This window comes from Rissa tridactyla, chromosome 4 (assembly GCF_028500815.1).
Source record: "Rissa tridactyla isolate bRisTri1 chromosome 4, bRisTri1.patW.cur.20221130, whole genome shotgun sequence".
NCBI classification, from domain to species: domain Eukaryota; kingdom Metazoa; phylum Chordata; class Aves; order Charadriiformes; family Laridae; genus Rissa; species Rissa tridactyla.
In genome coordinates, this window is record NC_071469.1 from 66048294 (window position 1) to 66075599 (window position 27306).

General features: G+C 43.9%; 1 protein-coding gene across 1 annotated transcript in view; it reads left to right on the forward strand.

Annotated features, from left to right (window-relative positions):
• Positions 1–27306, forward strand: part of RTN1 (reticulon 1) — a 116688-nt gene that overhangs the window by 1131 nt on the left and 88251 nt on the right. The gene's annotated exons all lie outside the window — the stretch shown is intronic.

The following is a 27306-nucleotide window of genomic DNA, read 5'->3' on the forward strand; positions in this document are numbered from 1 at the left end:
TAGATTCCTCTTCACTGGGAAGCAGATGTTTCCATTATGCAGCCTGACAGCATTAAAATTGTTTTGAGTAAGTTGAGGGTCAAGGTTTGGGACGGGAATCGGTCTCGGTTATGCAATAGCTGCAGGAGCATTAGGAGCTGTGTTTTGGGGCTGAGTTCTTTCTAATCCCTTCCAGTCAATCAGCACAAAGAGTAGCTGGCCAGAACCAACAGCCTGTGTGACTACGTGTATTATTCCACTTATACCCATCTGTGTGTTTTTTTCAGTGTCTCAGTGTGCATCTGTGCATGTGTGCGCTCTCAACATGGATGTTTCCCTGGTGCTTTTCTGTCTGCTTGATGCTCCTGAGTTCAGTAGTAAAATGCCCATCGGCTGATGTGGGAAATATTTTGCTGTTTTGTAGCTTTGGGCAGGCAGCTAATCTGCTGATGTGCTGCTCATTCGCTGATCTGAGTGGTAGGTTGTGAAACGTGACTTTTTACTGGAGAGAGAGGCAGATGGCTTGTAATGTAAGGCCGTTCTAGGTGCAAGGTATGTGTGTGTGAAGAGGGGCAGGATTGGGGTCTCCAGGTTGCCTCAACAGTGTAATGACATGAAGGAGGAGGAAAGGATCTTGTGAGGTTTTGTTGTTCATTGATGGATGAAAACATGGCCATGCCAAATCTTAGTATACAGAACAAAGAGGGGTGGTCTCTTAAATTGTGTAAATCCTCATTAAGCTGAATGACTGTGATACTGCTTATGTGTAATGAGGGCTTCTTCAGGCTTAACCTGATCTGTGTATTCAGTCTTATAGAATGTAGAATAGAAAAAAAGAGAAAAAGAAAGAGAACAAGAAAAACAGAATGAAAGAAAAGGAAAAAGAGAAGCAATGAAAATAATTTTTGGCTTTTGGAATCCTCTGCAAAGGGCTTTAGACATGTTTGTTTGCATGTGTCAAACTGTGGCAAGGTGGAGATAAAGTGAGCAATACAGACCTTTTTTGGTATTTGCCAGCTATGGATCGACAGACTGTCAAATTAGCAATATCATAAGAGTAGTAATGTGTTTTAAACATTTCCCATTTTGTTTTCCCTGTTTAATAAAGTAACTGTTACGTGGTTGTGTGTCTTCTGAGCTGACCATGGCAGACAGAGCAGCATCCCAACCAGTGCTGTCGTGCGCATGCAGTCTCCTTTTCTGTTTGTGGCTGCAGCACCTGTATTTCTCTTCCACGTTACCTAGACAGCTACAGCTCCTGCTTCCTTCACCGGGAAAAGTAAATAATTTCCCTGTTCTCTCTGTGTGACTAAATATTCTTAAGTTGCTGAATAAGAGGTCTGTCATATTGCTGAGTATCTAAAACTGTCAAGTATTTCAGAAAACTCTTTAATTCTCCTGCTCAGAGAGGGGGGATTCCTGCATGTTCCTAGGCTGTAGGAATGGACCCAGCGGGACATACCTAACTCCAGCAACTTACAACACTGCCACAAACTTACCACACTCCCTATACAGTGGGGCACCTGGGGACACTTCAGACAAGGAACAATGCATCCAAACAAGAGGGAACTGCATGGTATGCTTTCCAGGTAGTTTCTTCACACATTCTGTATCTTCCTCCACACCTCTCAGGCCAGTCCTTTTAGTAAAAAACATGGTTATGCTCTTTGAGGCAAGAGCACCGTTTGGAGATTGAGAGATTCTCCCGTCATGAAAATAACTGAAAATAAATGGTGGGAAATTTATCACGAACAGTACAGAAGTTTTCTTATACAACCTAAAAATTTGCAAACTTTCCCTGAACTTAGCTTTTGTTTTAAGTTTGAAAACCAGCCAGGGATTGTTGAAAGGCTCAGGAATACTTTCAAGCTGGCCGTGGGCCTGGCTTTGAGCCAAACTGGCCTTGTGTCAAAACCTTGTGAGTGGTTTCTGAATGATGAAAAGCAATGGATTTAACTCCCCGTTCTTCAGATCAACCAAAATCGGCAATGATTTGGACTGCAGAAAAAAAATTCCCACAAGGAGTAGAAGGCTCAGAGATTTCTCAAGCAAAGTGAGGGCAATAAGGAGCTGCAGATCCCATGCCTGCTTTTCCTCCTTCAGAGCTACAATGAAATTGACCCCAGTAGCTTCTGGGCAGAGACAAAGCAATTTCTCTTGCTTTTATACTTGGCCCGTGGGTTTTGCCGAAAATGTTTCCCTCCAATGGAGAGTTTCTCTTCTTCCCAAAGATGAATTTGGTTCAGGTTGAGAGGATCTTGAAGGCAGCTCTCTTGCAAGGACTGGAGATTGAAGCAGTCCTGAAATGCTGGTGAGCACCAACAGTTGCATGTTGGTGAAGAGAGCCCCATGTCACCCAACACACCATCTGGTCACAGATTGTGTTATTTATTTTTATAGATCAACAGTGATTTAAATTCCTTGAAAAGAATTATTTCAAAAAATACTGCACGCGCTCCCAGGCATTCCCCAGGATAAATACATATGGTTTCCTTTAGAGAAATGGCAAAACGTAAGAATGGACAGTACTTCCTTGGTGCAGGTGTGTTTAGGGGGAAAAGGAGGGGAAAAAGGGTAGGAGCTCATTCAAATGGTGATTCCTGTTTCAGGATCTGGGAAGTTTTATGCAGCCTTGTGTATTGGTGGATGTCTGCAGGGTGATTTACAGTCAGCAGTGGTATGGCCCTACATCCTTGTAGCTGAGGTTGAAAGAACTGCCAGTGAGCCCTGGCTGCTGATACGCCAGCATGCTCTTTGCCTTCAGACTGGCCACAGCAGTCAGGACATCCCTGGCAGTCCTGGCCCATTTCCAGCTGCCTCCAAAGACAGGTCACAGGTGGGATCCAGCTGCCCAAAGGAGAGGTGGCCAGTTCCACAGGAGATGGCATTACAAATGTGACATGTCCATGGCAACACCATGCTTCTGGAGCAGCAGCCAGGGGCTGGTTGAGATCCCCTGGGGTGGCTCAGTGGCATGAAAGTCCTATGATCATGGGACTGAATGGCACCCATGTGGCATGTGCCAGCAAGGCGAGGTGGGAAGGAGGGACTAGAAGCTGCTTGGATGAAGGAGATAAGTTGAGGAGCAGCCTCTGTCTGCCAAGGAGCAGTGAGATACCAAATCCCGGGCACACTGCATGCTCTGATGGTTGTGGACATATTGCACAAGACCATAAGTGGTGCTGGCTCTTGCTGCTCCATGATGAGGACAGACTATCTAGGCTCAGTGTTTTTAGTAAAGACATTTTAAAAAAAACTTTTCTAATTCACATGATTTGTAGAGGTTGAGATTGAAAACATGTGCTGTATACCCACATGCTCTCACTGTGAACTAACCCACCAACCCCCTGCAGTGAGGTACTCCTACCATAAGCCTGGGTTTGTACTGATAACACTTCACCTGTAAATCTCAGTTTATTGTTTCTCTCCAGTTACTGGAGAGGGTGAGTTACTGGTAGCTTTGTACTTCAACATGAAAGAGGGTTTTGATGGTTTTCAGGCAGCTTGAGAGCCCTGTGGTTCACGCTGGTGGGTATGGATGTGTATGTCTGCACTGCTTGGGTTTGGCACTGATGCTTTTCAGGGATGTCAGAGCACAACCAAATGCAGCAGGTTCCCCAAGGCAACTGGCTCGGCTGCTCTTTGTGGCCTTCCCACCCTGCTCCAAGTATTGCTTTAGCAAGAGCTCCCCCTCCCTAAGCATCCATGGCAATGTACTTCTCAAGGCCATGTGCACTGTAAAGGCAAGTTCCAAAACCTGATTTTTCAAGTTGCTGCGGAAAGAGTCTTGATAGGGTGGACTCATTGACCTAAGCATATGCCACAGGGGAGCCTAAGCAGCTGTTTGGAAATATGTCCTCAAGTGCCAGGCAATCTTGCTCAGATTTAGCCCACTGAGGCCAGATTTAGGCTCACTTTGGAAGAGTATATCTTTATGCCAATTCTATTATTGACACTGTAGTCCTTCCTGATTTAAATAATTGAATTTATTTTTTCTCTGCTCCCAACTTGGTCTTTCAAAACCTCTGACATACTGGTGTGAGTGAAGGTGATGGAGATCATTTGGTGAAGGCTCGCCCCATTCCCTGAGGTTTTGTGAGTGCAACCAGATTTTTCAGAGAGGGATGTAAACATACCAGATTTCTTCTTGGATCCTTCTGTTCCTGTAATTCTCATGAAGCTTGACAAAGTGGCCATTTCATCACAGCCCACAACCAGTCATCTAAAAAAAATTCATATTGATATACCATCCTTCATTCCCACTTGTGTAAACTAGGCGCAATGGCTCCTGTTAGGCTCCTCCAGCAATTGCTCTGCATCTGGGGGTGAAAAGTGCTATTGGAAGTGCATAAAATCTCCTGGTTAAAATCTGTGCAGCAGTGCAGTTCTCAACTCCATACAGATCAAAATGCAGCTGTCTTTGCCCTGTTCCCCACAGGGATGCAGGTAGCTCCATCCCCGCTTTGACTTCCATCCTTATGAATTTTGTTCAGCTTTCAGGACTGCAAATGGGTTGAGGAAGAGGATGAGGTAGATGAAAGAGCGGAGTAGTATCAGGGAGGGTGACTCACCTGCCTTATTTTAATTTTCATCACTTGGTAATGAAATGTTTTATTTATAGGCAAGGAGCTGAGGAGGAGTGGTTGGGGAGGAGGAGAACGGCATGGAGGGGAGAGGCTTTGGATGCCCCAGTTGCGGCAAGCATTGGGTTATGTGTGTTGCTGTATTTCCTGGGCTGCATGTCTTCCCTGGGCTGGGCGGTTCACTGTCTCTCACTGGTGTAAGGGTCCTGGGAGGCACATCTTCCTCTTTCTTTCTGCAGCTCTGGAAATCCCATTCAATGGCATGTCTTACACCTTATTTTTCTCCCCAAAACTGTCGTGTGCAGTACATGCACACTAAGCATGTGCTCTCAGTCTGCCTGGGGATGGCAGCTGCTGCAAATACCTGGGTGCTGCTTCTGGCTCAAGTCCTTCTGGAAAAGTTTGGGCAGATCCCACAGGTCTGTTTATCATGTCTTCACAGACTGTCCCATGAAAGAATGGCTGCCCAACTGCATGGCCTGGATTGACCTGCGAGGCTCAGGACTAGCGTTTGGCTCTGCTTTAGGCCCTAAGACCTGATTTTGCCCCAAGACCTAATTACTTTGTGCACGTGTGTTTTAGTTCAAACTTCCTGAAATACCCAAGGAGTTGTGCTGTGGGTCCACATCATCAACAGGGAATGGAGTTTTTTAAATGGGTGATGGGAATTTCCCTCACTTGCCTTCCTGAGTAGTTGGTACCTCTAAAATGGGCCAAGTATGTACTAAGCCTTTTTCATTTTTATGTAGCATTTATGTCCTTGTGTCTGTTTTTCATGTTGTATTCTCTTGCTGCCAGATCAGAGTTGCTTACAAAATTCTGGGGGTTCTTGTTTTTCTTGTGTTGTTTGTTGGTTTTTTTCAAAAGAAAAGAAGACCTTCACATAGCAAACCATGTTTCAAATAATGAAGCATTATTTGTAATTAGTTTTCTAATTTAGGGAAAGTAAATGTATGTGTTGCTGTAGACTTGGCATGATTCAGCACTCAGGAACACGCGCCACATTTAGTATTCTTGTTTTTTATGACACTTCTGATTTATGGTCAGTCTGTTCCTCTAAGAAGCTGTGTACCTTCAACAGTGAGAATAAATTCTTGGCACTCACCTGCAAGATAACCTTAATCACCTCTTTCAGTCCTCCTTGATTCAATAAAGTATTTAAGATCCTAATTATATGGAACATAAACGCATTCTTAACTGCTTAAAAATATTAAGATGGTTTTAAGCATATGCATAAAGGTGAGCAAGTGTTTTGCTGAATTTAGGGATAAATGAAGCTGAAGATACACCATAGATAAATTGTCTTTATTACACATTAGACCAGGTTCTAACTACATATTAGCTTCAGGTCACTTGGGTGTAAAATGGAGACACCAGCACTTACCTATCTCATTACAACACTGTGAAAATTAACATTTAAAGACATTGAAAACTTGGAATGAATATTATTATAGTGTTGTTTATTTTGATCTATTGTGTGTGTCCAGGGGAGACTAAAAATTGTTGGAAATTACTACAGCCTTCATAAGGCTGTCTCTTTCAAATATGAAGGTGTTATGTCATAAGCATTGGCTTTATACTTTAATATACCTTAAAAGGGGGCTTTTCCGTCTTTATTTAAATAACAGCTGTCAAAAGAGTTCTTTGAATATTTCTTTCACTGCTGTAATGAGACGCCTGCCCTTGATACAGCCTCCAATTATCACGAGATCTCATATCAGAAAAGGTAGCTGGTTCTTCAGAGATTATTTCGACACAATTGCCTTTAACAGCTGCAGCATTCCCAACATTTTCTTCGCATAGCAGTGACTCCTGTCCTGGATGTGGTGCTGCAGCAAGGTGTTTGCTTGTGTGCAGGTGAGGACGGAGCACAGGAGGATGCTTGACGAAGGATGCTTTCTGCGCCGGAGTGACTCTGCAGACCCGCAGAGTTATGTCAGCTCGAGGCTTTACTGTGCCGCTCAGGACATGAATTACATCTTATTTCTCAGTAGTGCTGAATTTATTAACTGCAGCTGATTTATTGTTCATAAAGACACTGAAGGGTTTGTTAACTGTGGCCAGTAAAAAACAAATGTATGGGGCAGCCTTGTCAGGCTGGAAACCTTCCTGCTCCCAGACCCTGGAGATCTTGTGCTTGTCTTGTCTCTGAAGTTTTTTTCTGTGCAAATATCAGTCCACGTCTTGGATGCACATGCGGGCACCTCTGGATGAGCCCCATGACTGAGCAGGAGGAACCCTGGCACCAGGGCACAGCCTCTAGCCATGGGGCTGGGCAGGAGCCTCTCGCTGCCAGTGCTGGCAGTGCTTTGTCTCCCAAACACAGCCCAGGGAGGCTGTTCCTCCTTCCATCGAAGCAGCCTTTGTATGGACATTTTAAAGTTGCAAATGCAGAAGGTATGAATCTGAATGACATCTCCAACCTTTCCCTGCCTGTGCTGCGTTACTCACTGGCTATACGACCAAACAGCCTAAAAATCCTCACCCTGAGCAGCCTCTGCAGCACAGCTGTGTAACCAGGCACTGCAGACAGCCTGAGCTGTCAGAGTTGGTACTGATTTTCTTCTGCTGAGCCTGCCCCCTTACACACTACTCCCAAAAGCACTCAGGGGTACCTGTAAAGGAACTGGTGGAGAGACAGACTGCAATTATGCCTTGCAATCAGCGAGAGAGTTGTGCCTTTTACAGGCCTAATCCTGCCCCCCAACTTGGAGGTAGCAAAGCTGATGTAGGGAGGATGCCTACACCCACCAATGACAGCATGCCAGGGACGTGGGGGATCCCTCAGCCCAACACGCACATAGCCAGCAGAGCAGCTCTGTTTGGAAATACTTTTAATCCCAAGGTCATTGGCAGGCCAAAGGGCTAGATCCTGAGCAAAGCTGAAAAGTCACTCTAAGTCTGCCACCACTGTGATAGTGTTCAACTGTATTCGGGTCCCCCTCCTTGTGGAAGGAATGTGCACCGAGGCCACAGCCGGGGCGGAAGGTGAAAACCTGTAGCCGACAGACTCAGGGAGCACAGCATCTCGTCTTCTCTCTGATCTACTGAACTTTGTGGGAGGGTGTAATGAGATTTCTTAGGTACCATCTCTCCATGGACCACTGATATACAGGGGGGTCTGAATTACAGTAAGTCTTAATTAGGTCTTTCCCTTGGTGTCCTTAATTTAGAGGCAAAAGAGATGCACTTGCTGCTCATATGCATAGGAAATGTTTTGCATTTCAGGATATTTTCATTCCTGTTGATTTCAGCAACGAAATGCAATGCAACACGCTGTAAATTAAATGTGCACTTCAGCTGAACTGGAGGCTTAACTGGTCTTTGTGCGGGTGTAGCTATATGTTATGCACAGTAATCATACGTTATTTGCAGACTGATTGTAGTAAAAGGGCAAATGCCTTTTCCCACCCCTTATAAAAGTTATAAAAATGTGGATGCCAATTTTGCTCACCGGTTTTTCATCTCTAGTTAGTGCTCTGTCTTAGGATGTACCACATTTGCCATTTTGGGGGGTTTTGTTTCTTTTTATTGCAAAGGTTTATATATGTTTGCTAACATCACGGACCAGATAGATACTCTAAACTGCAATATTGCTGTGCGCTAAACTTTAATTGAGACAGTTTCCTTTGGTGTGGGGCTGACCTAAAGCTGAGGCCGGTTCCTCTCTTTTGCAGCTTTTGCAGTTCTTTAAAAAAGCCATAATGCAGCATTCATGTTGTTGCTGTTTTCTCTATTGCTCTAGCAAAAGTATTACTGTGTCTGAATATAGAATTGTTTTCTCAGGACCTCCTGGTTATGTTGAAATTCTCTGTGTGTAATCTGTGATTCTGAGACCATTATTAGTTTGTAGGAAAGGTGTTGGGCCCAAAGGCAAAGCTCCAAGATGCTGTGTGAGAGTCGGGAGAAGTCCCAGGGGAGTCAACCTCCTCTGAACACGTTTATGTAAGAAAACAGGGTTTATCGCTTTCACTGATCAAAAATCCTTATATCAAAATGGCTGGTAAGTGGCATCTTGGTTACAGGCAAGATAGGATTTTAACATCACTGAACGATTTGGAGTAGATTTTTAGTAGGTGGTATCTAATGCTCTACTTAAAAAGTCTCATGTGTGTTTAATGTGGGTACATTGCATGCAGGACTGAAAAGCCAAGCAAGCAAATAATTGCATGCACAGACGTGGAGTCACTGAGTAAAAACTGGGTTACTTTACATGGGTGAAATAGGAACTCTGCCTTTGAAAATGCATACGTGTCTCTGCTGATGCCAGGAAAAAAGAACTGAATTTCCTGAAATTTATTTTTTTTGAGAAATTTGCCATCAGAAAAAAAAAAAATCCACAGGAGATACATGGATTAAAATCACTATTTAAAAAAATAGTGAAATCTTAGAAAGCAGTGTATATATTTTCAAATTATTTCCAAACCCATTCATATGTTTCACTTGATTTGGCTGGGAGCAGTGTTTAGAAATGTAAGTTGACTACATTTGGTTTTATAGTAGGACATTTATTCCAAATACACATAAATTCCATTTTAAAAGCACTAATTCTGGCCTGCAAAGTTCTCTCTTCTGCTTTAGAATTGCCATGTCATGCACAATTTTTTCTGTTTGTTTGTTTGTTTGTTTTTTTCCTACCTTAAAAAATACTGCTGGACATAAGAGTGGATCATTTGAGTAGTAAAAGCCAGTTCCCATTTTGGGATTTTTTTTTCTTCAAAGCCTTTCTGACATTAGCCTGTATAATTCGGTTGCTGTGTAGTAGAGGTTCAGGTCAGAGCGAAGGAGACAGGCTTGAGGATTTATGCTGTGTAAAATATATGCAATCTGCTCTCAGTTTGGACATGGTAAACAGACCGTGTATAATCCCTGGAATATTTGGTAGATCTGCTAGGCCATGAAGATGGCATTTGTAATATTCGTCTAGCTACATGTATTTTTACATGATTGACCATCCCTTTGCTATCCAAACTCTATTCAAAAGCAACCTGAGTAGGGAAGGCTGAACAAAGAGTGAAAAGAAAATATATCATTCCCAGTAGGAGATTTCAGAGTTTGGGCTTCTTTTTTTCCCCTTTTTGCTGCTGCTTTTAATGAATTGTTCTTCTAACCTACTTTAAATCAAGCATCTAGTATGCTAGATATTTTGCAGATTAATCATACTGTGCAATGCATTTAGGCATATCTGCTGTGCAAGTACATTGTCAACTTGTATTTGATAACCTACCAGCAAACAAGATTTTTTTTTCAGAAGCTTGGGATACTAGCATCATTCTCCAAGTGAGAATAATGCAACCACTGTTAATAAATCAACCTGGGTCCAAGGATGTTTCACCACTTTCACTGCCTCCTTGATTAGCATTATCCTCAGAGGTATAAATTAAAGAGGAAAATATATAATCTGGGAAGCTTTCCAGCATCATCTTTAAAAATGTGAGCTCAATGCTTTGCTGAGATTTCTTTGGTGGAGGAATGCTAATAGCAATGTTGAAGCTGTACTCTGATTGTGCCCTAAAGAGTAGGAAGATGCACAGAATAGCTTCGTTTCTTTTTCCTTTGTCATCAAGATTATTTCTAATGCGATCTGCAAGGTTTGAACTGTTTCTACACGGTTCTGTGAACTGGCTCCAGAAGTGCAGCTTTGGTTGTTCCCTCTTCTACTACTTGTTCTCTTAGTCTGACATCTGCATAAAATATGTTACATGTTTTCCCATCTTAGACTGCAGATAATTGACTGCAGCTGTTAGCAGCGAGTGGACATGGTCCCTCTGCTATATCGATCAAAACCTGAGCTTCAGCAATAAGGATTTCAGGAATTTCTTCTGACTGTTTCTGTGAAGTGTCATCATAGCCAGGTGGTAACTCCTGATACGTCCTTCCCCACCAAGGGAAGAAAAATATGCTGCAGATGTGCTGATTTGCAAAAAAAATATTTCACAGGGAGGGTTTGATTTTAGCAAAGTTCCAGCTGTTCTAAATGGGCAGAAAAGGCATTTTTCAGCATATCAGCAACAACTTGGAAATGGAAATGTCACGTCCTCCAGTACTTTCTTAGGAGTCAGTTTTCCCCTTCCCCTGCCCATAACCCACTTGGGTCTTTGGTATTTACTGGAACTAGGAGTTTAGCAAGACTGTAGTACTTGGAGCCTTGCTTTATAACATGTGTATGTTTCTATTTGCTTTCTCTTGGCCAGCTCTCTGCCAACATCATCCTTTGCTTTCCAAGAGATGGTGAAAAGCACAGAATGCAAGACTAAGCTCTCGTTCCTTAGGTTGCATTTTGGAGAGGTGTAAGGAAGTAGATAGCTTTATTACTATTTCGCTGATGGGACAACTGATGCACAGTGGAGTGAAGGGTCTTACAAATAGTCCCCAGCAGCTGCATTTGAACTAGGTCTGTGTCTGCTAAGACCGAGGCAGTACCAGGCTGCTCCAAAGGGGTCTCAGCTTCATTACCAGTGACTCAGTTTGTGGGGCCTTTCAGGCTGAGACTCCAAAAAGTCATTCCTCTCTCCTGAAAAATGTAGGGCAGCTATTTTTACTTATGTGCATGAAGATAGAGGGTTTTTTTCCACCCATTTTTCACTTTTAAACTCATATTAAGGATCTTTAGTTATGTTTTGCAAAGGCATTCACCCTTCCAGCTGAACAACATAGAGGGAATACCATGTGTTATTTGCCATCTCTACTGACATTGCTAAATTTGCTGAAGCAATGTGTTTCAACATTTCTAAACATTTTTCCTGTGGAGCTTTCTCTTCCATAGAAAGGTTTTCTGTTTCCCCTTCATTTGAGATGAAAAGAAAATTGAAAATAACATGAAATTTTCCCATAGGACAGAATTTCTTTTGCAATAGCTCCGCTTCGAGCTCATGTCAGGAAAACCACAACTGCAGTCAGCATGCTTAATTTCAGCCCTGCGTTTACAACTTATTCTTTGCCATTGCTGTCTGAAGAGCAACAACATTAACACACTTTACTATCAACTTGAAAATGCCCATTAAATCTGAGAGCTAGTGCACTAGCAAGTAGGATTTGTTAGCACCTATTTAATGCAAGTGACCTTGGTTCTCTGTCACTGGTGAAAATGAAGTTGCCTCCTGGTCCAGCCCATCTAATTGCTGCTGCACTATAATCTCTCTTTACGGCAGATGACTTTGCCACCCATGTGGTGAAGAAGGCATGAAGCTACCAGTGTTCCCAACCCAGGAGCTGCCCAGCGTCCTTGGATTCAAATAATTATATAGTGTTCCCTCCTTTACTTGCTTAAAGATGTGACTCGCCTATTGCTGCCCAGCAAGGGAAGGAAAGCCAGTGAAGACAGCAAATCTGACTCTTTCTTCTCGGGCTCTATACAAGAACTTCTTTTTAAACACCCTCCCCTTCTCAGTGTGTGTGGGCAGAAAGCAGTGCAGGCTTCTCCATGATGGGAACTGAAGTCTTTAAAAGCCATCAGGTTCCCTTTCCTGACCCTGCACTTGGAGCTGCAATTACAGTTGCATCCTCAGCCTTGCTGTGCTGTGTTTTTTAACCAGCATTTTAGAAAAAAAAGGGCTGTTCCAGAAGTTTTTAAGCAATTTCAGACTGATTTAGTTGGATGGTGATAAGCGCCGGAGTAGGTAAGAACCAAGGCTTCCTAGGAGTCTTCTGCTCCTGCCCAGGTGCCCCAGGCTTTTGTGGCCTTTAGATATGAAAAAGCTAGATGAGAGCAAAGCACCATTTTGCCTGCAGGATTGCTTGCTCAGGTTTCTGGTCACAACTGCTCTGCTGTGCCAGGTACAAGCCAGTTTCTGAGAAGATGGATTAGAGGATCTGATTTGTAACCTTGTCTGACAGAAAGTTGAGAGGAAGAGCAGTATTTGCTCCTGGTGCTTGGGGCAAACAGCCAGGAGAAACGAGCTACACTGAAAGTCAGTGTAGGGACAAGGATAAAATTGTATAAATTGGACGGGAGAATTCAGGCTGGGGAGGGGAGGAACTCAGGATGGAGAGAAAAACTAATATCAAGAAAAAGAAATCCAAACTACTCTCTAGAGTTTGGATTTCTCAAGTGATGGATTTTGCATCAGTTTATGGAGGGTAATGTGATGCTTGTAGTGGTTGGAGGTTAAGCTTAGAAACTCAGCAGGTACCTTCTTGTCCACCTCTCCTGTATTCATGAGCTCTGGAGGCAGCCTTTCCTAGAAAAACCATCTTCCCCCACCCTTTGTTTAGTTGGAGCTATTAATATAATTTCTCTTTAAAAAAAGCTTTTGAATGCATTTTACTTTTTCAATTATTTCTTTTACTCAACTGGAAGGGTGTAAAATCCCTATTCTTTAAGGCAGAGACAAATTTGTTCAACCTTTCACCAAGCAAGGAGGAGTGCTGTGCCACAGCAGGACCTGCTGTGCTGTCTTCACTCTCCAGAGCCTTGGAGACTGGCCGACCTCTCCCAGCTCCTACATCTTGCACTGGGAAAATACAAGGAAGACCATGAAAACTCAGAATGATCTTGGCCATCCGTATAAATGATATGAATAAATAGGAAGGGGTTCAGCAGGGACAGGGCACCTCAGCAGGAAGAGCCAATTTCATAAACACAGGATGGGAAACCACAGATGAGTCCATCAGAGAAGGATCAGGGTGTTAAGGGTCACAAGACACATGCAAGCCACCATAGGCTCCAAAGCTTGTGCTGTTTTGCTGTTGCTAAACAGCAGACGCCACAAAGAGATATGGTGATGTGGGGTTCGTGTGCATGATGCAGCAAATGGCCTGGGGCGGAGTGTGGTGTCCAATATGGAGCACAACACTTCAGGAGAAATGCAGAAAGTTCAGAGGAGAGCAATCAGAGTGATCAGATGTCTGGGAAACATGATCTAGGAGGGAAGACTCAAAGGACTAGGTTTGTTTAAGCTAAAGCAGAGAATCACCGGGGGACAGAACAAGAGCAGAGTACTCACAAGTACATGAAAGTCCAAGCAACGAGCCTGAGTTAATCTGATCTCCAGGTCCATGATGGTCAGGAATGAATGTGGCTTCAGTTGCAACACAAGAGATTCAGATTGGTCATTTGGAAAAAATTTTGGAGAATGTAGACATGTAGGATAGAGAAACAGGTTGCTGTGAGGGCAGTGGCTGCAGCTCCATTGCTGGAGGGCTGTACAGGTAGTGCAGAAGGACATCTCTCAGATGACACAGGAAGTGGTACTGCTGCCTGGGGCCAGTGGTGGAGCTAGATGATGTCTTTCAGGCCTTTCTGGCCCCTTTTTGGGGAAGTCTATAAGGTGAGGGATGGTAGCAAGAAATACATAAATTTCTTCTTTTCCCATCTTAGTTTGGTCTCTATTCTGTTCCAGCTTCTTCTGTTACCCTTTGAAAGTGTGCACCAACCATGAGTCACAGAAAAGTAGGAATGGATGATATTTTTGTGCTTTGGTGTCTTTTGATGGTAATTTATTTTTTTAAAGAAAAATAGCTTTTGGTTTGTTTTGCAGGAAAAGCCCTGCTTTCCTTGGGGCGTGAAATGACTTCTGCAGACAAACCTAAAGATAGCATTCAATGGCTTAAATTGGATGAACTTCAGCAACAATCAATGAATAATCTTCAGCATAAAACAATAATAACAAGGATTCTTAATAAATGCAGGTTTGGCAGGGAGAAATTATAGAAGATGAAATGTGCAGTGATGGTAGGAGATTAACAGCGTAGTGCCTGCATTGAAGGAAGTAGGAAAAGGAAAAATATAAAGTACAGTCTTAATAATTTGATCTAATCAGTATTGTTATGAACATTAAGGTAAAGGAAAACCAGAAAAATGCATCATTGATTTATAAATGTAGACTGTGAAGACAAACCTAATAGTTTACTTCAGTAAGCTACTGATTGTTTTCTGACTGTGTTTCAGTGAAGTGTAAAACCCAGTACTACATGGAAAATTGCTGTCTGAGCTGGAGAGGGTAGAAGGCAATACAGCTATGGCATGATGCATGTTACCTAAAGAGCAGACAGCTTATGCTGAAAGGAAAATGCTCAGGCAGCATGGGAGCTGCCGGTGCAGCTCCTCAGTCAGTCTTGGAGCCCATCTTATTAAATACCTTTGTAAAATGTTTGGTACCAAAAGCCAGAGCAGACTATGTGAGTATGCTGGGAGTCAGGATGAGAGGCGGCTGGAGCATCTTACAGGGGAAGCTGGCTGAACCAGGCAGTCATGAGCTGTAGAAATATACCCCGACACCCTGAAAAGGTGAAAAGAGCTGTGTTTGTTGAGGTGTATCCTCTCTAGAGTGAGGCTGTAAAGCACAAGTGCTGTTTCAGCTTCTGCTTTGACCTTGGGATCACCACTTCTATTCAGTGCTGTGGGTAACTCTGCACTGATTATATACAGAGTCACTATTGCCCTCCCACAAAACGGTGAAAGCAGTAAGAATGACATCAGAGAAAAAAAAAAAGAAATGTTAAATACTTGATACTTGGTTTTAATGTTTTCCAAAACAAAAATACATTTGCTTGGTAACAGTTTTAATAAGAGAATAAAAGAAAAAAAGATAATAGTCCAGTTTTACTGCAATGACTGGGAAAACGCAGCCAATCCTTTTAACTAAAAATTTCCTCATCAAAGGATGAGGAAACAATCAATGAAAGTAGTTTTGAAAAATATAGCACATCTTCTTGGCTGTGTTAATATCAGTGAGCAAACAGCGTTTCCTCAGACCGACTCATGAGCCAAATTTGGAAATGATTCCCTTTATATTTAGGCTCTATGGACTGATCATGAATATTTGAAATGTGACCTGTACTGTTTAATTGTAGCCTCTTATATGAGTCACATGATTATTTAATGAGGATGCTTGATTGGAGGAATGAGCGAACACATTTTATACATACTTCACGTGTAAATTTTATACATACTTGATTGTGCCACCTTCAGTGCTTATTTTCACGGAATCATGGAATTTTCAGAGTTGGAAGGAACCTCTGGAGATCACCTAGTCCATCTCCCCTGCTAAAGCAGGATTGCCCAGAGCACATCACTCAGGGCTGCATCCAGGCGGGTCTTGAAAATCTCCAGAGAAGGGGACTCCACAACCTCCCTGGGCAGCCTGTTCCAGTGCTCTCTCACCCTCACCGTAAAGAAGTTTTTCCTCATATTTGATTCGGGACTTCCTATGTTCCAGCTTGTGCCCGTTACCCCTCGTCCTGTTACTGGGAACCACTGGAAAGAGTCTGGCTCCATCCTCCTTAAACCCACCCTTTAGATACTTGTAAACGTTGATAAGGTCTCCCCTCAGCCTTCTCTTCTCCAGGCTAAAGAGTCCCAGGTCTCTCAACCTTTCCTCATAAGGGAGATGCTCCAGTCCCTCAATCATCTTTGTTGCCTTATGCTGGACTCTCTCCAGTAGCTCCCTGTCTGTCTTGAACTGGGGAGCCCAGAGCTGGGCACAGTATTCCAGTTGTGGCCTCACCAGTGCAGAGTAGAGGGGGAGAATGACCTCCCTTGACCTGCTGGACACACTCTTCCCTGTGCAGCCCAGAATGCCATTGGCCTTCTTGGCGACAAGGGCACATTGCTGGCTCGTGGATAATTTAGTGCCTACCAAGACCCCCAGATCCTTTTCTTCAGAACTGAACAATTTTTTCTAGATGCTGATACATACATGTTTGTCATTGGCCTTGGCAAACATTTCTTTGCCAAAAAGATCACTTCTCAAGCATTGACAGAGAATGATAGAGGGATTCAGCTAATATGAAATCATTTAAACGTGTAATAGCCACTGAAAAATGTATCATCCCCTCTGTACCAAAATCAAGAAAATAACATGAAGATACACATTGTGAGATACATTTGGGTGGCAGCAATGTATGTGTCCAGCTGTGTAAATTTTATTTATTGAAGTCAGAACCAGCTTCAGGAAAGGCCTATTTGATTGCTTGCTTAGCTCTGCTGTAGGTTGGAGGCTTTTCTTGCATTTCTTGTACATTCAGATTTCTCTTGGGAGTTAGGGTGGCTGTAATTCTCACCTCAGAACAAGAGTGGGTGTTGCAGCTCCAATATATCTGCTCCAATGCCACATCTTCTGCCAGTCTCTGGATCTCATCCTGCATGCAACATTAATGGGGAATCACAGGGTCCACAAAAGATCATCATGCAAGGAGACTGGTAGTTTTACCATTTGTTGTTTGTTGCAACAATTTTTCATAAAAGTTCGCTTATTAAGTTTGGGAAAAAAGACTTTCTCTTTCCTGAAGATCTCAGTAAAGCATTCAGCTACAATGGAGTTCAGAAGAGCCTTCTCTGAAGTACTTTTTCATTGGATTTAAAGGTGTTTCATGAATATAAAATACAACATATGTGATCTTCCTTCTCAGCAGCAAAAGCTGCTGCTGATGTAAGACAGAGTCAGTGAATTTCCTGGATTGAAAAATAATCTCCATTTTTCACACTGTAAAGGTCAGTACAGCTGCAACAGTTCAGGATACCTGACCTACTTGATCCATGAGGTTACAGATTTTTTTAATATGGTATAAAGGTGAGAGTTTATCTGTTTGGATAGTGACTCCACAGGTACAACATACTCATTTTCTATCCCATCAGAGATTCCACCAAACATTGACAGTTATTTCCCAATTCAAGTGACTTTTGTAAATTCATCTTGGTGGCATGGATATCTCCAAAATTCCTTGGTCTATGTGTTGGTTTAAATTATTAACAAGCTGTCCTTTCAAATGCTGCTGCCAAGCCAGCCACAACCCCTTGAACCCAAACATAATAAAAGGCAAATTCTTTCCAAAAACTCAATACTGTTTGTTGAATAGATTCCACTCCCTGACTGAAGGAATGGCAGATTAAGTAAGAAAAAAGGGAAAGAAATAACAGGCTTGGAAATCTGAAGCTGAGCATGGATAAACAAGAGGGGATTGTGGCAGTCCTTTGAGTATTGAGAAAACACACATTTGTGAAGAAAAAATGGAGAACGTTTAGGAAAACATCTGGAAGGAGTGGTGCCAGATGGTTGTTTCCTTTTTGATCGGCCTAGTGTTTTTCTCACAAAATATGAAGACCCAATTTTCATGTTTGTCAATATTTACAGATGTCAGTCTGTATGTAAAGAGGAAAATAAGGTCTCAAATAGAACTCTGTGGATGCTTAAAATAAGCTTGATATTCTGTGCTTTGCTGACTCAACCTAAATGGCAAGAGATTTTGAAGTGCTAGGAATGCTTAACTCCTTTTCCAGTTGCTGTCATCTGAGAATCCTACATCCCTATTACAGAAAGGACTTTATTTAGAGGAGCAAACTCCAGGCACCCATGATTAGAAAGTTTTAGCTTGTGTTCCCACCACAGCAAAATCTTGCTGAGCTGGTAGCAGAGTGACATTAACTGGAATCAGCTTTCTTAGTTTCTGCTTGTTGCTGGTGGTGCAGTTGTTGCTTGAGAGATTTGGGACCCTGTCTAATATTGCAGAGCAGGGAGAAGCTCAAAGAAATAAAAGGGGCCAAAGAAGAGAAAGAGTGCATGAAAAATTTCCTGTGCTGAATATTTCATTATTAAATGTTTTCAAGTGCAAACATACACTTTCTCCTATCAACCATTATGATTAGTTAAGGACAAAATCAATTTTTTTAATAGCTCTCTAGATTTTGGTAGAATATTTGGGAGAATAGCTCCCTAGATTTTAGAATGGGGTAACATTGTTTTCCACACTTACAAAGGAACATATCCATTTTATATAACACTTGTATAGCTACAATAAGCAATGAATATGTTTTCTAACAAATGTTTCTTTCACAAATCGACGGTCTTAAACTTGTTTTTATAAGACATGCCATTGAAGTGGTGTTGAACTGTGGGTGTTTTTTCATTTCATTGTATGCAAGATTGAGAAGAATTTCCATCCAGTTTGAAATTCAAATGCTGGCGTTTGAGTAGGGCTGATAGTTAATGTCATTATCCCATGGGGCAAAAACACAACTTCTGAGGAATTTGGAGAAGTTCTTCTGACATTTTCCAGCTGGGGCTTTTCTCTGGGGATCTCTGGAGGATATCCTTAGGATGCTGTAATCATCAGGTTATGCTCCCATCCAGCTAGACATCACCTTTGCAACACAAGATGCTACCACATTTCAGGGACCCCCAGATCTAACATCACCTGCTGAGAGCCTCATATTTCAGTGAGCGGGGGAGAGGATGTGGCATGGTTGTGGGTCCGTGACACCTGGGAGGGCTCCAGGGTCTGCTGTCCTGTTCCAGCCCTGAGTCATCCTCCCCGTGACACTCCTGGTCCTGCCCTGTGGCATGTCCCTGGTGCCATGTGGATCACTGGAAGCAAGCAAAAAATCTATGTTATGGGGCACTGAAAGCAAATCACTTCCTATAAAGGGAGTGAATAGTAGTGAGTAGAATTTTTGCAGGTCTTAGGATCTTATTGGACTTTATTCATTTAAAATTCATTAGAGTTTTTCTAGCATAATCTGAATAATGCATTTATTCACACAAACATACGTGTGTATTTTGCAAACACATGGTGCAATTGTTTTGTCAGAATGATGTGCAAAAGTTCTGGTCGTCAGTAAGTTGAGCTGGAGTGAGCAGTGTGGACTATATTAGCAAGAGCAAAGCCAGTGAGTCAAGAGAAGAGATTATTCCCTCTGGTCAGCCAAGGGTGGATAGAAGGAAAAAACTGAGCAACCTGAGCTAGCTTTGAAATAACACTGCTTTTAGCAAGGGTTGGACTGGAGACCTCCAGAGGTCCCATCCAGACTGATTTTTTCTGTGATTCTATGACTTTTAAGAATCAGCTGTATCACCTTTTTCTCTGCTGTGCTTCTATCTATTATTCCTGACCACTTCCACCTGTTTTCCCATTATAAATACAAAGGTAATTAGGGCTATTTTAAAAGTTGGCTGCTGTCCCTTGAGGCACTTCTGTACCAACAAAGGGCTTGGATTGCTTCTCAAGCCTAGCTGGGTGTCTTGTTGCTCTACTGAGTGCTCCCTTCTCTCTTTCTGGTTCGCAGACTGAATTAATGAATTAAAAATATATGTATTTCTGCAGGTCAGCCTGGGATAAGGAATTTTCAATTTCCTCAGGAAAACAAACAAACAAAAATTGTTTTTATTAAATCCTAGGTGTTTAATTCTCTTCCTACCAATTCCTTTCACTCCACTTTGGTAACTACTTGCTGCTGTTATGAAAAGTCAGCTTTGGCAAAAGACACTGTTTGAACATAAACAAATTGCAGTGCAGTTTGCCACAACCACTGTGCAGTAAATGTAAGCCTTTTCCACAAAATCTTTTTTCTTAGCTAAAATTATTGTCTGAATTTGGCAGAATTCCAAACATTGGGGTTGATCAAGTCTCAAGCCTGAGCTTTTCACCAAACGAGCTATTGAGACCCAAAATCTCACCAATCCGATTCTAGCAGTGCAGCAGGGAGATCCCATATCCCATATTTGTGCTGCAAACTCAATTTTTTAGCAGGGTAAAGCAGAGATTTACACTGGTGTAACCGATGCTGGTTTCAAGGAGGAATAAGCTGGCATGGAGTGGTTTTTCTTGTTTTATAGGATTGAAAAGCTGGACTGAAGCTAAGGAGAAAGTTGAAGGTGCAGGGTTGAGTTTTATGTGAGGCAATTTTCCAGGCAACCCAAATGGGGACAGCCACCCATTGTCCCAAAGTCTAACGTGTTCAAGACTTGTGCGCATGTCTTTTTTCCTGTCTTTCTCCCTCTTTACCCCATCATCAGAGATGAGTAACAGTTGCCTCTCAGGGCTGGCACTCTTTGCCGGTAGTGTTTTGTGTGGATGGGTGGTGATAACAGAATAAGGGCAAGGTAGTGACAAAAGTGCTGATGTTTGTTTGCTCATGTGCAGTGTTATCAGCTCATGGGTGGAAAACTCAATTAACACTTGAGAAATCTTGATTTCTCCAGAGGAAAAGGCGTTTGGCCATGAATCTACCCTCTCTGACTGTTGCTCCAGTTGCACAGTGGTGGGACCTAGCTCCCTAGCTCACACTGTCAGGTTTGGACCAAGGCAAAGGGAGGAGAACAAGTCTTCTGGGCTGACACATCTCTTCTGCTGTGGGTTGGCTTGTTTATTTTCTGGTTTAATTTCCATAAGCAATGTGCACCACTTCTGCTGTTCTGCTCAACCATGAGGTTGTTACAACTTTTTAGCAAGGCAGGAAAGAAAAAAGAAGGACCATTATCTATCTCAGTTAATAGCTGTTTCCACAAGGGGAGCTAAGTGGGCGTGCTAGACCCCAAATGTACTGTGTGTGAGATGGTGTGATGCAGAATGTACTTTCACCATCAAGTACTGACTTTGCATTCCTTAGGCCTTGACTAGCTTAAGAGAAACTCCCTCTGGCAAGTGCTGTGATATGAGGTGCAGAGTGTGATGTGGGGTGGGTATTGCCAGGGAGCCTGGCGCCAGCAGAAATGTGGGGCCTGGTGCCAGCACTCACAGTGGGGATGTGAGTGCTGCAGATGATGTAGAGACAGAAGCCGGATCTCCAGACCGAGAGAGAATGGGAAACGGTAAGAGAGATGTTACTGAGATGTAGGGGCAGTTGAGACCAGGCAGTAGCAAGCAGTGGCCTATGGATGAGCCACCTGTTCACGCATCCTGGGCAATGCCATGCTCTGTGGAAGTGCCATCTTGGCCTTGCGAGCTGACCTTCTGCAGTGCTCTGCATATCTGGACAAAATGAGCCTCTCAGCAGGACTGAGTAGCTGAGGCTTAATGCTGTGCTGCTGTGGTGGTGCAATGTGTTCTTGGGCAATGCAGATGTGCCCGAAGACAAGCTGGACATTTTCCACCATCCAGTTTGCAAAGGGTGAATGGGTTTAGGAAAACAGCCAGCCTCCTGCTTGTGACGGTAACTGGTCTGTAGAAGGTTTAGGAAATAAGAGGACACTCATCAGGAGGTCCTGGTATGGAGAACTGCATGGAGAGTGTAGGTGAGGTGGAGGGTGGGAATGACACACAAAGGTTTTTAGGACAGAGGGATGAAGGTATGCCAGAAACCTCTACTGTGCTTTGCTGTTGGTTTATAGAAGCCATGAGGTGTGCAGCCCTGCTGTATAACATTTCATTCTTGAGTGCAGTTTTACAGAAGTCAAGCTGTGCTCCTGAGCCATAATTTCCTAAGTAACCTAATACAGTCTGCCCCAAACATAATCTGCTGTGCCATTTATCTGCACATAATAGAGTATTTTCTAATGGGAGAAATTCCAGCAACCCTTAATTGGGTGGAGTGGAAGAAAACATGTATTTGAATCCTGAACAAAATATGAAGCCTATTGTTAAGGCCTAAATGTGTTTTGAAAGAAGGTTTAAAGAAAGCAGAAACATTTACCAGATATTTACCGCCTCTTTTTGCACAAGACTGCATCTCTCTTGTTTCCTTTAAAAATCTCTGCTGGAGTTCCTCCAGTAAGACCAACATGTTATGGATGTTCCTCCAGTAACATCCATAATATCTCTGCCACCCCCGCATGGGCCATGGCTTGCTGTAAGTACGAAGGGTGATATGTGGGGTGGCAGACCCAAGCCCTTGGCCACTGTAAGCCAGCAGAGCTCCACTGAGGTCTCTTCTCTGGTTCTTTGAGTTCAGGTGGGCCATGGACTTGCAAAGGCCTGTTCCAAAAGCCTTCTCTGCCCCTAGCCCATCCTTGGGAAGGGTAGATCTGATCCCTCACAGTTTGCACACTGTTGATTTTTCCCTACTACATTCCTATCTTGATTTTTCCAAGGAAATATTTGGCAATTGCTTGGCAGGCTTTTGGTCCCCCCTTTCTGTTTTCTTTGGATTGCAGGCATAGAAATCTGCGTATTAATTTCACACTGTTTACAAGCTACTCTGTCTCCTAACCTGTCGCAGCAGCAGATTAAGCTGGTGTTGACCTTTCTTTAATCTGCAAATTGAGAAATTTGTCAGCTATATCCCTTAGTTATGAAACCGGGATTATTCCAGCAAGGATAAAATCTGAAGGCCATCAACTGCTCTGGCTGAACTCCTCACCAGCTGGGAGCAGGAATACATTTCCCCCTACTGTAAAATTAGCTGCATGCATCGTGGGAGAGTGTTCACCATCCCTTTTTAATGCTATGCTTGAAGCCAGGATGTTCTTTGTTTATGTTCTGAGTAGGAAAATAAAGCCCCTGGCACAATGCTCTATTACTGTAGGAGTTAATATGTGGTTTTGTATCCAGGCCATTTCCAAGGAGATGTGATGTCTGCAGGTCATCCCTAGTATCCAAACTTGTCCTACTTGCAAGCAACCTTGCAATTCTGCTTCTGCTGGGACTGTCACTTCATCAGGCTCGTTTTTTTCCTCCCTTTCTCTCCTGAGCATCAGCTGGATATCCCCTCATATGCTCCTGTAACTCCCCACAAAGGGAATGAGTCAGAGGGTCCCCGCTGGTGCCTTCCTGCCGGCTGGCGAAGCCCTGGTGTCAGACAGCCCTTTTCTCCACCAGCTCATCACACCCAGCCCCTTATGACACCACGACAGCGTGTCTGAGATGCCTCCCTCTTCCCTCTCTTCCATCTGTCTCTTGGGGAAAAGAGCATCGTTATCTGCTGTGACAGGCAGGGTTACGCAGAGGAGAGCTCCTCCTGGAAAGCAGATGGGACAAACTGAGAGTGGACAGGAAGATGCACTAAACAAAGCTGGGCCAGCTGGTGCATCGGGCAGGTGGTAGGAAGGACACATGTGCCAGGAATGGAAAGGTATCCACCATCCACAGGCCTGATTTTTGACTGTTATAAACTGGTAGAACTCCTACGCAGGAGGGGGCTCGGGAACACTGCTGTGTACTTCATATTTACTGGTGTCTCTACTGAATGATAACAACCCCCCCAGATCATCCTGTACAATACTATTTCCCTTATGGGAGTGGCTTCATCTGAAAGCACAAGCTCTTGAGTAGGACATCAGGATTTCCTCTGCAACCGTGAACACAGTTTGTGTTGCCTCCCTAGCCCGTCCAGGCAGGCACCTGGCGCTCAAGAAATAGTTAAATGGATCTGCAAGATAAACTAGGGAAAATAAGTGGCCCTTGGGGCCTGCAAGCAAGTTTCAGAAATATTTCTGCCGCTTTCTTTATCTGTTCAAAAGAGGAATTGGCTGCTGTTTCTGCGTTTGGAAATAAACTGTGGAAAGGTGCGTCCTCCAGAAGATACTGAACTGTGTGAGGGCACTTGCACTGGGATGCAGAAGTTAAGGGCAAAACCCCACTCTAGCAGTCACAGCTGCACTCCCGGAGAAGGGTGATTTTCCTGATCCTCTCCCCTGTCCCTGCTCTTACGTGAAGCCGCGGAGAGTCCTAGGTTGGTACACGGCAGTGCCTCATAGTATGCACAGGGTCACTGCCCTGGCAATCTCCGCGGGTATCAAAAACCATCCCTGTAAATACAGCAAGGGAATGTTTTTCCTGTCCATAATGAGGAAAGCTCATGGAGGTGTTTGAAAAACATATTATATTTGCCATAACTTTATGTTGACATTTTCCACAACATTTTTCATGTTGTTTGCTCCCAGAAGCCCAAATCTCCAGGTATTTGTTGCTCAGAAAATGGAAATTCTTTGATCTAGGGCTGTTGAAAGCACACGGAGACACAGTGCAGGACAAGGAGAGGAAAGGGGGTTAGAAACCCCTGGTGGGAAGGGCGACAGTCTTCCCAGAGCAATTTCCACGTTATTAGTTTGCAACTTGTGTCGTGTTTGGAAGGAAAAACCAAAGGCTTTGACCCAATAAAAACTCATAGTCCAGCCTGGAGTTGCGTCTTTTATTTTCTGTTATTAGGTGCTTACCTCCATCCCTGTTAGACTGTGAGCATCTGATAACAACCATTATGTGTCTGACTGCCCGTTACATTTCTGACCGCCTTTCCATCACTGTGGTGCACAAGTAAGATACTGCAACAAGCAAGACCTTGAAGGTCTGCTGGAGTTCAGCCCTTATTGCCCCAACGCACTCTGGAGCCAAAGGGTTATAGCAGCCCGTAGAAACCCCTCAGCTCTCTGTTTTGTGTCTCTCTCTATAAATAGCCAGGCACCTTAAGGCAGACAGGGAAACCCTGCTGGGATGCTGCTATTTTTGCAGTCCTCTGGATTTGAAGCATTTGCTTTGCAGTTCACCTTTTAAAGGACAAAAATGCTGAGGAGCCTGAGGTAAGTCTGGCCCTTGGCCATCCTCAGGAGCCATGTCTGGTGTCAATCATGAAAATCCTGCAAGAACTAACATGGCCCAGGGCTGCTGCTCTCTGCGCGAATGGATCCGGTTCCCTGGCAGAGCCCAGACGTGGGCGTAAGTGCCTGCCTGCGTAGCTGAGCCTGCAGTGTTGGCCACTAGCATTTATTCCCTGTGCTCTGCTCCTGTTTAGGTTAATGGGAAGGTGTTCTTAAGGAAATTTTTTTAATACCTTTTAAAGGGAAACTATATTATATTAACTGTTTTTCATTGTCTTTCCGGCTGGTTTCCTGCTTTTCAGTGTAAAGGGGTGTAGATAGGAAGGGACTTGTCCCCGTGAGTTTATGATTCTGCTGACTTCAAAACATGGCCATTGTAGAGTTTGCTGAGAGGGTGAGTTATATGAGAGAAGGACTCCATCAAACACAAAATCAGAACAGCTGATCATGAAACAAAGGGAGGAGGTTTTTTCCACTCTTTTCAATTGAAAAAGTGTATTTTCCAGCAGCAGTTCTGCCAGATCCTCTGCAATTTGCAAGGAGCTGAACAGTGGCAATAAAAAAGAGAACAGTGGAAATAAGTCATAGTTTTGTTGCGGTTTTGCCCTCATTGTGCCTTTTGACCACTGTTCTTGTTGTGGTGGGAGTTTCATTGCAGCTCAGGGGACTGTGCAGCAGGGCAGGGCTTTACGGTCCTGGAACTGCTTTCCTCCTCCACCCACTGCATCTTTGCAGGTGGCAGACCCTGAGTGATGACTCTGTGTGGGATGGAGGTTTCTGGAGATGCCTGAGATGTTTAACTAGCAGCTTTTCTAGGTAGCTGAGTATGCCAGGAACCCTGTTAACCTCCCTAGTGGCAAACACCCTCAAATGCTCTCCTGGGGTACCAGGAGGGAAGGCTAGGCAGGTAAATCTGAGCCTCCCACAACCCTAGTCCAGGGCTGAGAGGACAGGAAATTTCCTGAACTGTTCAGAGCCAGTGGGTGGCCAGTGACAGGAAGGAACATGAAGGTTTTGGGGCTGTCTGTGCCACAGAGAGCACTTTCAGCTGTCAGGAGAGCATCCTCTGTGGGCAATGGTGCAGGGAAGTGAAGCCTCCATTTACCCGTTAGGAGAGATCAGTCCAGCAGGCTTGCCTGTCTCAGCAAGATGCAGGGATGACCTCTGTGTCTGCAACTCGTGCAATATTTATGCAGCTGATCTGGTAAATGGCATGGTTTTTATTCTTTGTTAAGTGGATCAGTGCCCCTCGGTCCCTCAGCTGTCCCAGCCCAGTCGCTCCAGAGAGCTCTGTGGCTGCCTAAAGAGAGATTATGAAGCATCATTTCCACAGCCCTGTGCATATTAAGTAGGTTGCAGAGAGCTCACACACAAATAAATGCTGGTTTGGGAACACACAGGTTAGCAATGTTGCAGCTTGATAAAACCTGTGGGGGCAAGAGATACAAGCATTAGCTGAAGCTGTGCAGCGGGCCTATCTAACCACCAAGGAAGGAGGGATCCACGGTGAAGAGCAACAACTCTTCCCTAAAGCAGAGAAAATCCCTGAGAAAAGACAAAAGTATGGCAATGAGGACAAAACCTGAGGCCTTTGCCTCCAAGCCATGATCTGCAGCAGCCCAGGGTGGTCTCAGGACTGGGGTGAAACTTGGGAGCCCAGGCCACTACAGCCCCTGTCCTGCTGTCTGTCCTGCAGGAAGGAGGAGAAGGAGGAGAAGGAGAAGAAGGAGGAGGACAAAGAAGAAATCTCCAAGGACTCCCCTGCAAAGTAGTGGGAGGTGTGGGGAGCCCCTTCTCCCAGGGGATGTCCCCAAAAGCTTTCCTTTTGCCAATGCAACGTGCCTCTTGCACTTCCCATTAACTGTGCCGCACTGAAACCTCAGTTACATGCTAATGCTCAATCCCAGGCTGCTTTCTGCGTTGGTGTCAGCAGGATATTAATCTCTGCCCCGTGCCAAATGTAGATGTGTGGGCGAACCCCTGCCTTCACTTACTGGGCAGGGACTGAACTGCTAATTAGTAAGCCCAGGCAGAGGCTGTCAGGACCACCCTGAAGGGGGATTTAGAGACATGCCTTGCATTAATTCTGGTACTGTTAAAACCAGTGGAAATAAGTATGTAAGCCTAAACCAAGACACCTGTCAGCATCTTAATCTTGGAGCTGGGTGTCTCAGTGTTGCTCCTCCACTTGTCCTGAGATTTCCCTCTGTGCCGCTCTAGCATCTTGCAGGCTGCACCAAGCATTTTTAAAGCCAGCTTTCAGCCATGGAGAAATTCTTAAGGTTATTTGGTGGTGAGCAAAGTGATACACAGGGACCATGCCCCTCCAAATGATGCCTTTAATGGTGCACTAGTAAGGGGAGTGCAAGGAAGCGTGCTGGATTTTCACTTTTGTTTATTACTGTTCACCCTTGGAAAAGAAGAACTACAGGCCATGAACCAGTTATATGCATATGCATTTTTCCATTTTTTGCAACCTGGTTTCATGACAGCTACAGTGCAGATGATAACGTTGGTGCAATAACAATTTGTTAGAATGTATTGGATTCCAAGCTTTC